The sequence below is a fragment of the Mya arenaria genome, chromosome 12, assembly GCF_026914265.1.
Source record: "Mya arenaria isolate MELC-2E11 chromosome 12, ASM2691426v1".
NCBI lineage: Eukaryota > Metazoa > Mollusca > Bivalvia > Myida > Myidae > Mya > Mya arenaria.
The window spans coordinates 9,702,324-9,713,688 of record NC_069133.1 but is presented as its reverse complement, the minus strand read 5'-3'; the positions used below and the strand labels follow the sequence as shown (position 1 = coordinate 9,713,688).

The following is an 11,365-nucleotide window of genomic DNA, read 5'->3' as shown; positions in this document are numbered from 1 at the left end:
AACCGTTCGATAATAAGCTATAACAATTGATATTTAAGGCAATCGATACCCGTATAATGTGCATATTTGATGTCTGGTGAACCCATACTATTTTGGTATATCATATGCAAGGAGTATCTGTGTAGATATTCTATGAAAACTCTACGTAAAGAACATTAGCATTTACCGTTTTAATCTTGCATTATTTATTATAAATCAGACCCGAATACATTTTAGTCAAAACATGTTAAATACTTTATCTCTGCAGTTTTGCACCGAATAAACAGTCACGTAGTGTCGCCCTATAAACGACACCAAACTGTCAGTTTCAGTACTTTAAAGTGTCGTTTTGTTTTTGTCGTTTGAGTAAAACAAATGCAGTCTGTATTGATGCCACGCTGGAGTATGAGCCCGCCCTTCAATAGTAAGTTCCTGATGATTCGCCAATGATGGCTAAGGGTTTCTTTGATGTGGGAAGTCGATTAAATGGCTTAAGATATACCACTTGATTTCAATTCATTGATTTTCAAAATCGCGGTCGAAAAATAAGAATAAATCCTTAATATACCACCGAATCGATCATATATTCAATGTACTTTTAAACTAATATATCATACACTATGATGAAAATAGTGGGCTTAATACAGCAACAAACTGACTTGGTGTTGAAGATAAGACAATTAACATACACAAATATTTATTAGTAAGTGATATGTCATATGATTCTGATATATTTTCAGTTATACAGATGCAAACGATGTTTTAAAAAGATGAAGCAGATACACTGCATATATATATAATAGATATATTGAGAATAAGAGTTCAGTTTCAGAACGTATAGACCACCTCTTCGATTAATTATATATTCAGTGTACAGTCAAACTGATTTGATGAAAACGGACGACGCATCGGAACATACATTTAAATATTTTGCATATTCAATTAAATGAAACGGAATATCAGCTTATTTATATTATCCTTTTATGTTTGCCTTGCATGCAAATGTTACGTTTTAGAAATTGACTCATTCATGTCCCACATGACCTGTAAGTCAAAACAACCACTCGATCACCAATTGACTAATTGGCGTCCAGATACGACCAGGCGTATAAGCCGATGTTGCGATCCGCCATGACCTCCGACAAGCTTTGACAAAGCAGCAATAGCCAACGTTGTTTTGAATGTTAATAACGAGGGTGGTGAACATGTAAGCACATTAGCTTCTGGTAGGACATACATCATAGCAGATATTAGTATACAGAACTTGCATACAAGACGTTTAAAAGGCATGATACGAATTACAAGTCCACGCTATGTTCAAAATAGGAAACGAGACACCAGACATGTGACGATAACTAAACTTCACGACGCCAGGCACGTGAACGCGTGTACCACGTGCGGTGCCGGTCCGGGATCCTTTTTATCCATCACGTCAGAACCGACACAGTGATGACACGTGAAGAAATTGTCTGGGTCGTAAAGACGCTTGATCAGCAACAGACGCTCGTAATTCTCGGTTCCCCAGAAGTCCTCCTTCCAGTAAGGGCTATCTTTCCACGGTTCATTCAAATACATGCCGCTCCCGAAACTGCAAAATAAGGCACGTGGATGATAAGTAACACTTGTCTGTTGATGTTGTTTAATAACAACTTAATAAAGGGGGTACATTTAGTGTGATGGTAATAATTACTCTAGGGAGGTTGCAAGCACTTGTAGTACTGATTCCTTTTGTGCAATAGGTCATTCATGTATATGTATGTGTGTGTATTATACAAATTTCAAATGCACAATACGAAGAGGGAAGCGTTTCATGCGTGTGATTTATGCGAGTGATGTAGTTGTGTTATTATTGGGTGTTATCTATAGGTGTGATTTATGCGAGTGCCGTATGTGCGTAAATTATGCATTTTATTTATGCGAGTGATTTATGCGAGTGATGTATGTGCGTTATTTATGCGTGTGATTTATGCGAGCGATGTATGTGAGTAATTTATGTGCGTAATTTATGCGTGTTATTTATGCGAGTGATGTATGTGCGTTATTTATGCGAGTGGTTTATGCGAGTGATGTATGTGCGTTATTTATGCGTGTTATTAATGCGTGTGATTTATGCCAGTGATGTATGCGTGTTATTTCTGTGTGCAATTTATGTGTGTTATTTATGTGTGTAATTTATGTGTGTTATTTGTGCGTGTAATGTATGTGTGTGTAACTTATGCGTGTTATTTATGTATACTATTGAGGCAACGTATTGATGCGTGTCATTAATGCGTATAAATAATGTGTGTGATTTATGTGTGTGATATTTGCCGGTGAGATCTTTATTTGTGTGATTTATGTGTATGATTGTGTCGCATTTGCAACCCTACTAGTATAAATTGATCTTATACAATGAAAGAATATCTGAATGTCATTCGTATACACGTTTGCTTCACGCAGAGTCACTTCTACGATATCAATTTTCCATCCCTTTTTCATTAGCAACAAATTTGAGTGTAACGACAGGTATAAAGTACCATTGAAGGTAATCTGAATCTTATGCGCACACTTCTCGTGCACGAATCGTATTAACTACTATAAAAAAAATGACACCTTGATATTAGAAATATCTTCGACTCTAGCAACAATAGGTCGCGACCTCGCAATCATACATAAAACGGGGACAAGGCCGGTAAAGACAAACTATGTTGAGTCAATAAGTCTTACTTTCTTACTCCTTTTGCAAACGTCTGGAAGTATTCGATAAGCTCGTCGTTACCGGTGGTCTTATTCAAGAGAGGGGCCCCGCTTTCGGCGTCGGCCAGGGCAATTCCGCATGACAATGACGACACTGTCGACTGATAGCCCGGATGTAGGGGTGTGCTCTCTAAGGAACCTTCCGTGGTTTTGCCTGAGAGATGAATGTAGCCGACATTATATGACACACTTAGCGCGCTGCGATTGCCAAAGTGACCTATCCGATAGGTGTGCATTTGATTACTATTTTTAAATTATTAATTAATAATTAACTTCGTATTACAAAAGAGAGGGTGAACGTCGTCTTCGATGACAATCAAAAAAGTGATAATTATGTATATTAAAACTTTATTATATATCTATAGAATACTTTTGATAAATTTGTCCCTCCAACCTATATTGAAATGTAGTATTTGCTAACACTTTTTGGTTTGTTTCAAAACTTAACATGGCCGTCCAGCTTACCTCCAAAGAGAATCCCTGTGCAACCAATCCACAAATCTCTGGCCACCCCCACAAACAGCTGCTCCCTCATAAAGGCCCGGAATTCTTTTCCGACCTGTCCTGGCTGCAACAAAGTGCCCGCCAAATATGTGCAGACGATTGGCGAGTCATACACGTCTTTTTCGTATTCCCAGAAATCCGTCTTGTTTGTGAAGGTGAATGGTACTTGTCTGTTAAAAATCATTTTAAATTCATGACGAACAGGACATTAAGGAACTACGGTCTGTCGGTTCAGCATAATTCCATGAATGGAGAAAAACATTTGAATAAAAGGTTCAAACACACATAAAAAATGGAAATTGACAATGGCAAGGTGGCATCATGAGGATAAAGTATAACTTTGGCCATGTATTTGTTGGAACATTACGTTTATATGAAGTATATGGTTATTTACACGTCAATTTACGATCACATAAGGAAATAGAGAGGTTGCAAATCACTTCTTATGTGGATGCATCATCCAGCCACGTACACATTGTGTTACTTAGCATGACATATTCGATACTACGGGGAAAGTGGATTATATTAAAGTGGAATTTGTCAAAAATAATCTCAACGCACGTGCAGCTACACGTTCAAGTAAAAGTACACACCTAGTTTCGCGACTTGTCTATTTAAGATCAATGATTGTATGATTCTGGTAGCATACCTGTACATAAAGTGTTTTAAATATATGATACCGGTATGATAAACGATAAAATAGCAGAAGAAAATTATCCAATGTCTACGGGATGGTTAGAGTTAGAGTGGTAAATGTGTCCCCTCTCATGCAGGTAAACAGTCGCCAACAGGGTGATAGTGGTTTAAAAGTATTTATGTCCACCCCTCCCACAGGAGGGTGTGGGTTAGATCCCCTACTTGGTGAAAGTGGTTTAGTGGTATTTATGTCCACCCCTCACACATGAGGGTGTGGGTTAGATCCCTTACAGGGTGAGAGTGGTTTATTGGTATTTATGTCCACCCCTCACACATGAGGGTGTGGGTTAGACCCCTTACAGAGTGAGAGTGGTTAAGTGGTATTTATGTCCACCCCTCACACATGAGAGTGGGTTAGAACCCTTACAGATTGAGAGTGGTTTAGTGGTATTTATGTCCACCCCTCACATAGGAGGGTATGGGTTATATCCCCTACTGGTTGAGATTGGTTTAGTGGTATTAATGTCCACTCATACGGAAGGCAGTGGGGTCAATCCCTAACAGGGTGAGAGTGGTTAAATGGTTTAGGTGTTCATCTTTCACACAGGAGGGCGTGGGTTCGATCCCAAACAGGTTGAGGGAGGTTTAGTGGTAAATTTGTCCACCTCTCACACAGGAGGGCGTGGGTACGATCTCTAATAGGGTGAAGTGGTTAAATGGTATAGGTGTCCATCTCTCACACAGGAGGTAGTGGGTTCGATCCCAAACAGGGTGAGAAAGGTTTAGTGGTATAGGTGTCCAACTTTCACACATCAGGGCATGGGTTCGATCCCAAACAGAATGTGGGCGGATTGCTGGTACAGGTGTCCACCTCTCACACAGGAGGGCGTGGGTACGATCTCTAATAGGGTGAGAGTGGTTTAAAGGTATAGCTGTCCACCTCTCACACAGGAGGTAGTGGGTTAAATCCCTGACAGGTCGAGAGTGATTTAGTGGTATAGGTGACCATTTCTCACACAGAAGGTAGTGGGTTCGATCCCTAAAAGGGTAAGAGTGATTTAGTAGTATAGGTGTCCATCTCTCACACAGGAGGTAGTGGGTTCGATCCATAGAAGGGTGAGAGTGGTTTAGTGGTATAGGTGTCCATCTCTCACACAGAAGGTATGGGATTGATCCATAAAATGGTGAGAGTGGTTTAATGGTATAGGTGTCCATCTCTCACATAGGTGGTAGTGGGTTCGATCCCTAAAAGGGTCGAGAGTGGTTAAGTGGTATATGTGTTCATCTCTCACACAGGTCAGGTGGTAGTGAATTCGATCTCTGACAGGTCGAGAGTGGTTTAGTGGTATAGGTGTCCATCTCTCACACAGGAGGTAGTGGGTTGGATCCCTGACATGTCGAGAGTGGTTTAGTGGTATAGGTGTCCATCTCTCACACAGAAGGTAGTGGGTTCGATCCCTGACAGGTCGAGCGTGGTTTAGTGGTATAGGTGTCCATCTTTCACACAGGATGTAGTGGGTTCGATCCCTGATAGATTAAGAGTGGTTAAGTGGTACAGGTGTCCACCTCTCACACAGGAGGTAGTGGGTTAAATCCCTGACAGGTCGAGAGTGGTTAAGTGGTATAGGTGTCCATCTCTCACACAGGAGGTAGTGGGTTCGATCCATAAAAGGGTGAGAGTGGTTTAGTGGTATAAATGTCCATCTCTCACACAGAAGGTATGGGTTCGATTCATAAAATGGTGAGAGTGGTTTAATGGTATAGGTGTCCATCTCTCACACAGGTGGTAGTGGGTTCGATCCCTAAAAGGGTCGAGAGTGGTTAAGTGGTATATGTGTTCATCTCTCACACAGGTTAGGAGGTAGTGAATTCGATCTCTGACAGGTCGAGAGTGGTTTAGTGGTATAGGTGTCCATCTCTCACACAGGAGGTAGTGGGTTGGATCCCTGACATGTCGAGAGTGGTTTAGAGGTAAAGGTGTCCATCTCTCACACAGAAGGTAGTGGGTTCGATCCCTGACAGGTCGAGAGTGGTTAAGTGGTATAGGTGTCCATCTCTCATACAGGAGATATTGAATTCGATCCCTGATAGGTCGAGAGTGGTTTAGTGATATAGGTGTCCATCTCTCACACAGGAGGTAGTGGGTTCGATCCCTGATAGGTTTAGAGTGGTTAAGTGGTATAGGTGTCCATCGTTCACACAGGAGGTAGAGGGTTCGATCCCTGACAGGTCGATAGTGGTTTAGTGGTATAGGTGTCCATCTCCCACACAGAAGGTAGTTGGTTCGATCCCTGACAGGTTGAGAGTGGTTAAGTGGTATAGGTGTTCATCTCTCACACAGGAGGTAGTGGGTTCGATCCCTAAAAGGGTGAGAGTGGTTTAGTGGTACAGGTGTCCATCTCTCACACATGAGGTATGGGTTCGATCCCTAAAAGGGTGAGAGTGGTTTAATGGTATAGGTGTCCATCTCTCACACAGGAGGGCGTGGGTACGATCCCTAAAATGGTGAGAGCTGTTTAGTGGTATATGTCTCCATCTCTCACACAGGAGGTAGTGTGTGCGATCCCTAAAAGGGTGAGAGTGGTTTATTGGTATAGGTGTCCATCTCTTACACAAAAGGTAGTGGGTTCAATCCCTATAAGGGTGAGAATGGTTAAGTGGTATGGGTGTCCTTTGCTCATGTGGTAGAGGGTTCGATCCCAAACAGGGTGAGAGTGTTTAGTTGTGTAGGTGTCCATCTCTCACACAGAAGGTTGAAGGTGCGATCCCTAATAGGGTCAGAGTGGTTTAGTGGTAAATGTGTCCATCTCTTACACAGGAAGTAGAGGGTTCGATCCCTATCATAGTGAGAATTGTTTAGTGGTGTAGGTGTCCGTCTCTCACACAGGAGGTAATAGGTCGATCTCTAACATGGTCAGGAGGGTTAAGTGGTATTTATATCAATCGCTCACACTGAAAGTAATGAGCTCGAGCCCAGACAGGTAAAGAATGGTTTAGTGGTGTAGGTGTCCACGTCTCACATAGGAGGGCGTGGGTTCGATCCCGAACAGGGTGAGAGTGCTTTAATGGTATGGGCGTCCACCCCTCAAAGAGGAAGTAGTGTGCTCGATCCCCAACATGGCCAGAGTGGTTAAGTGGTGTAGATGTCCATCTCTCACACAGAAGGTAGTGGGTTCGATCCCAAACTGGGTCAAAATGATAAATTGGTAAAGGTGTCCACCTCTCATACAGCAGGGTGTGGGTACGATCCCTTACAGGGTGAGAGTGGTTTAGTAGTATTTATGTCCACCCCTCAAATAGGAGGGTGTGGGTTAGATCCCTTACTGGGTGAAAGTGGTTTAGTGGTATTTATGTCCACCTCTTATACAGAAGCTAGTGGGTTCGATCTTCAACAGGGTGAGAGTGGTTTAGTGGTATTTATGTTCACCTCTCACAGAGGAAATCGCGGATTCGATCCCCAACATGGTCAGATTGGTTTAGTGGTGTTGGTGTCCACCTCTTACACAGGAGGTAGTGGGTTCGATCACCAACAGAGTTACTTTCACATGGCTTCTCAAAACTGACACCAGAACTCGTTTCTATCTAGGAAACAGAATCAAGATTCTATAATTTGTCAGACTATAGTATCAGATTGTTAGATCGCGCATAATGGAATTTGTATAAACTGACATTTCTTTCCTATAAAAGAAAGATAAATTCAAGTGAACAGAGCCGCCGCTCATTAACATTAGTGTCTTATTCCTTATACACGTGTTTATACTTACTTGCCCCTTGCCCAGTTGACTGCAGGCTCTAATTCTTTATATTCGGATCCATCCCAGGGCAAAAACTTGTTAAAGAAGAATGTTAGCAAACCCTTGTAATTGATCATGGTTTTGGAGACGGGGTTGTTAAGCAGCCAGTAGCCACCCCATGTAGGCGGCATTTTCTCCAGTAGCTGCTCAACAACTTCTAATGCCTCTTCGAAAAAGTTTAACCCCAAAACGTTCATTTCAATGGCGACGAGCATACTGAAAACTACCATCTGGGACGACATTGGATGGAGGCGGTAAACAAAGTAGACGGCAATTCTAATTGTGCCCCCACCGCCGCCCCTAAGTGCCCAGAACAGGTCTCCGTTCTCGTGATACATGATATCGCCTTCCGGGATGACAATCACCGTCCTATTCTCTGTCGCAGTAGCGATCGAACCGTCAGCAAGCACCACCTATGTAAAAAGAAAACTTAATATTATTAAATAATTACTTAAAGAATACTCACTGTGTCGATTTTCATACTGTTTAGTATTTATTTCCTGAACAAGAAGCGTTTTCGTGCATGTGTTAGGTTAGGTTGTAAAAATATTTTATGCTCACGATATTGGTCTTTTGACACGCAATACATTAATAAGATATCTTTATGTAAAAGGCACTCAGTTCGCTTGATCTTTCTAACCAGTCCATACCTGAGCCTCTAGCAGGTTGTCGACGGCGAATCCAAGGGAACGGGACACGGGGCTGTGCCCACTACACAGCGTGTAGCCTCCTGGGGTCCCTGTGTGGGCGCTGCCGGCAACCACAACACGTCCAACTGCGTTCAACTGAAACACATTTCGATATATTTGCATTGACAAACCATATTATTGTGAAAACCCACGGTAACGGTCTCATGATTGTCTCAAAAGGCAGGCAGAAAGTGCGCAACTCACCTGGTAAGTTGTGCAAACGGACTGCGTGTAATCCAAGTCTTCTTAAGGTTCACTGTCACCTGCGTGTGATCCGAGTCTCCTTACGGTTGATGGTCAGCTGCGTAAAATCCGTGTATCCTCATGGTTTTCGGACAACTGCGTGTGATCCGAGCCTCCTCGTAGTTCACGAACAACTGCGTGTGATCCGAGTCTCCTAACGGTTCACGGACAACTGCGTGTGATCCGAGCCTCCTCATGGTTTACGGTCAACTGCCTGTGATCCAAGTCTTCATGCGGTTTACGGATAACTGCGTGTGATCAGAGTCTCTTCATGGCTCACGTTTAACTGTGTGTGTTTCGAGTCTTCTTACGGTTCACAATCAACTGCGGGTAATCCGAGTCTCCTTACGGTTAACAGCCAACTGCGCGCGATTCGAGTCTTCTTACGGTTCTCGGACAACTGTGTGTGATCTGAGCCTCGTCTTTGTTCACGGTCAGCTGCTCGTGATCCGAATCTCTTTACGGTTCACGGCCGACTGCGTGTGTTCTGAGCCTCTTTACGGTTCACGTCAACTGCGTGTGATCCGAGTCTTATTACGGTTCACGGAAAACTGCGTGTGATCCAAGTCTCCCCACGGTTCACGGACAACTGCGTGTGATCCAAGTCTCCCCACGAATCACGGACAACAGCGTGTGGTCAGAGTTTCCTTACGGTTCACGGACAACTGCGTGTGATCCGCGCCTCCTTACGGTTCACGGTCAACACCGAATGATCCGAGTCTTATTTCGGTTTACGTTCAACTGCGTGTGATTAGAGATTCCTTACGGTTCACAGACAACTGCGTGTGATCCGCGCCTCCATACGGTTCACGGTCAACACCGTGTGATCCGAGTCTTATTTCGATTTACGGACAACTGCGTGTGATCCGAGTCTCTTTATTGACGGTATGCGTTCAACTTTATATTCTCCGAGTATCTTAATGGTTTACGGCTAACTATGCTTCATTCAAGTCTTCTTACGTTTACAGTATACTTCGTGTGATCTAAGCCTCCTTACTGCTCACGGTGAAATATGTCTGATCTAAATCTCCGTACCGTTCACGGCCATTTGCTTGCGATCCGAGTCTTCTTACGGTTATTGCAAGTTATGCAAGTTATTGCATTTTAAACTGCATGGTTCAATTATATACAGATCATAATGAAATTGTTCAGTTGTCCACCAAGCATTTTGAATGGTAAAGCTGTATTTTACAAAGATATCCATATCATTTTACATTGAAAGCTGCATGGTTAAATTATCTGCAAACAACTTATTGCATGCAGAAACTGTTTCGCTTTAAATAACGACCACAGAACGTATTGAACTGCGTGGTTAATTTATCTATTAGATTTATTACATAGCAAAAAATGCACGATTCTAAAACCACCAAACATATTCCATGCTCAAACTGCATGTTTTTATTAGCTATAAGACTTAATGCATGGTAAAATTGCACAGTTCTAACATTCTCGTATATCTCCTGCCATTGTATCCCGGTCTGCACCTTAACCGTGCCATGTGGGCTCCTTTCCGTGCTCAGGTCTATCTCCATCTTGTTCATCTCGGACAGGATTATGAGGAAACTTCCCTCCCACGTGGAACGGCCCACATATTCATGTCCCGAACTTCGCACCGTTACGTGTAAGTTGTATTTCCGCGCGAACTGCACCGCTTTCTGGATGTCATCGGCGTTCTTTACCACGGCGATCAAATTCGGGTATCTGTGTACATGAATATACGCATAGCAGTAACTTAGTCGAGGGAACAACGCGTACATAAGGTTAGATACACGATAGGCTGCTAGGCTGCTACACTACTTGGACATGTTCGTGTAAACTTCTTTTTAAGTGCTACCACATCAGTCACGTGTTTTTAAATGTACATGTTAAAAGGCATGTCCTTTTTTCTCGAAAGTTCTTAAGCGTAACAAGCCGAAGGAGCTTATTTTATGGAGCAAAACTTAAAACACGCAATGTACAGCTGAATTCAAATGTCATTTATCGCGTGACTAAATTATTCTGTCTACAAATAACCGAACTGATTTCAAGGGTTAAATATTTCACATATGCAATGATATATGTACATAATAAAAGGGCATTATAAACAGTTTAACTTTGTTCAAAGATGTTTGCAACGGCGCTACACATATGTACATGCTATATGGACAGTATAAACAGTTTTCCGCTGGCAATGGACAGATTTGGGTATTATAAACACTTTACCCCTGTTCAACGATGTTGTATATATATGAACAGTATAAACAGTTTACCTCTGTTCAATGGTGTTGTACATATGAATGAGCCTGTTTACTGTACTCCTGGAAGCTTGTCAACAACAGGTACCCGTTCATATAATGGTTGGGAGCGGCCATGTCCATCTGCGAGGTGTAGCACACATCACTTGGGCAGTATCGCTCTGAAATTATGTTGTGAACGCTACCATGTTCCCTATACCGTCCATTGCCGGTCAAACCCCAGACCATCAAAGCAACACTTGCCAGCAAGGCTAGCGCTGAACTACAATAGATGTTGTGCACGACACATGGCCCCTATCTTTTCCTTTTCTCGTCTTGTTCACTGATCGTCACCCACCATGTTCGATGCCTTTCCCACACCCCAGTCCGCAAGGGTAACGGGAAAACTGGGTATAAAAAGGCTATCGAGATACAGCACCAGTAAAAACAGTTCGCTCGGACATTGAACATTGCCCACCATGACTGATGCCTTGTTCACGCCCCGATTGTGCCGGACAACCTGGGCAGAGGGCAACACTGGCTAGCAAGGCTACCCACAAACAGCATTTAT

At 42.8% G+C, this 11,365-nt stretch overlaps 1 pseudogene; it reads right to left on the bottom strand.

Annotated features, from left to right (window-relative positions):
* Positions 1–1,341: 1,341 nt before the first annotated feature.
* On the bottom strand, positions 1,342–11,043 carry LOC128210427 (uncharacterized; annotated as a pseudogene).
* Between the last annotated feature and the right edge of the window lie 322 nt (positions 11,044–11,365).